The sequence below is a fragment of the Sesamum indicum genome, linkage group LG4 (genome assembly GCF_000512975.1).
Source record: "Sesamum indicum cultivar Zhongzhi No. 13 linkage group LG4, S_indicum_v1.0, whole genome shotgun sequence".
Classification (NCBI taxonomy): Eukaryota; Viridiplantae; Streptophyta; class Magnoliopsida; order Lamiales; family Pedaliaceae; genus Sesamum; species Sesamum indicum.
The window spans coordinates 6,120,077-6,122,111 of NC_026148.1; the positions used below are offsets into that span (position 1 = coordinate 6,120,077).

At 36.7% G+C, this 2,035-nt stretch overlaps 1 long non-coding RNA gene across 2 annotated transcripts in view; it reads right to left on the minus strand.

Annotated features, from left to right (window-relative positions):
* Positions 7–2,035, minus strand: part of LOC105160114 — a 3,464-nt gene continuing 1,435 nt past the window's right edge. Inside the window, exons 4-6 of one of the 2 annotated variants that reach the window (XR_002286911.1) lie at positions 1,772–1,957; positions 554–642; positions 7–475 (exon numbers count right to left, since the gene is read on the minus strand). This is a non-coding gene — a long non-coding RNA (uncharacterized LOC105160114). Of the gene's footprint in view, positions 476–508; positions 643–1,771; positions 1,958–2,035 lie in introns of those variants that run through there. The other variant, XR_847675.2, reaches the window with a different exon arrangement.

Consider the following 2,035-nt stretch of genomic DNA (forward strand, 5'->3'; position numbering starts at 1 on the left):
GACATCCCGACAACAAAATGTCTCACAGAGCTTGATATACCACAAAGAACACAATACACGTCGTTTACTTGAATGAGATAACATAAAAGCACAACCAAATTAAACAAGATGAGAAACACCCACACCACAGTAGTAAAGTAATTGAAAACCACTAAAAAAGCATCCAACACTATTTATCAAAGGAACAAACTTGCCATAGATAAAAAGAAAATCACAACCCCATAATGTAGATGATAAATATCAAGAACTCAAGATAACAATGCAAACATATAAAGGAATGCTTGATGGATGAAATGAAGAGTGAAAGCCAAGAAAATGATCAACTTTTTACCACCATTATCACTTTGCAAAGACTTTCTAGTTTCTGTTTCATTGTTTTCAAAGACCGTCTTTGCCACCTCATACACCTTCCATTCGAGTCCAGCATGTATGAAGACATAAGACAAACAGATAATTTTGAAATTCCACAACCAAACTGCATGTTCACAAGAGGAATTAGTGTCCTGTGCATCATTCGCCATTGTTGGATAAATAAATTACAAATAGAACTTACGTCTAAAGTCTTCATGAATCCTCAAGCTCTACCGCCTTCTTGGACCATTCCTCCGAACCTTCCTTAAACGAGTGTACAAGCTTGGTTACCTATGTGGTCCAGAAGTTAAGATGAAGCCTTAACCAACCATCAATCATGAACTTATAAAGGCATCATACAACTAAGAACAACATGAATCAGTACATACAGTGCATTGCTTAAAAAAGATAAGTAGTTGTTAAGACGAAGCCTTAACCAACCATCAATCATGAACTTATAAAGGCATCATACAACTAAGAACAACATGAATCAGTACATACACACAAACACAGCCAAAAGTGACACTCTTATAAACAAGACCGTCGTGCTCTGTTGTGTTGATCGCCAGCATGGTAAGTCCTCAAAGGTACCTAAAAGATTTTGACAATAATTATGTTCCATTTATTTTCCTCCCGATGTCATTGTGCTACTAGTGCTTAACTTAATACCACCCAATCTCCATGCCCAAATATTATACTCCTTCAACCCTTGAACAACATTAAAAAGATAAATGTAGGGCGAGGACCAGCCCACCCATCCACTCAAAAGAATAGCTAGCACTACCAATGAACTAATGAATCGGTTCGCATAAGTTTCAGATCTATTAACAAGTTGCATATTTTCGAGAACAAATACAATAAAAGTGTTTTGGGGGTAGCTGATCATAATTCAATCTTGAGTAGCATAATCATTCATGATACATGTACTCACAAAGCTCCACAACTCAGTAAATTACCAAATGAAAACAATATTTGGCAGAAGCTCATCAGCTTCAATATTACCCAAACTGGCTAAATACAGGAATATCTCGAATAACGTCTACATAAGACCAAACTGTACAGGAAATCCTAATTTGAGGATTGTTCAAACAGCAGAAACACCCTCTCACTCACAAAATGGTATTAGAAGATGAATGTATTCAACTTGGAAAGGAGACTGAACAGTTCGTTGTAATAACCAACAATGATAAACTGTGAAGGCCCTTAAAACCATCAGAAATTGAAGCTGGTTCTTGAATTTTAGAAGATAAAGAGGGATGAAAATTGGATTTGGACAGGTCAAGGGGACCAAACATCATAAAAGAAAAAGTGGCTTCCATTAAAACTTCATGTAATAGAATTCATCATTCACAAAAAGAACTAGCATGGTTCTGAAAATTAATTGTTACAAGTCATAAGAAAAGCGGAAATCTCTGCTCACCAGATGCATACGAGATTATGTGCCTTTTCAATGGTGAAATATAATGAGCCCCTTGGAATGCAGCAGCACGCGGTACATTGAGTGGTCTGCAATCAACGGAATATGCCTTCTGAAGCCATCCAGAATTGCCATCATTGTCAAGTTTGCAGGTCTCCTGTCTGATTTATATCCTCTTAACAATGACACCTAAGCAACCATGGAACACTCATGATTTAGATAAATGTTCATGTCTTACAAATTGTCACATCTTAAGAGCTGGAATAA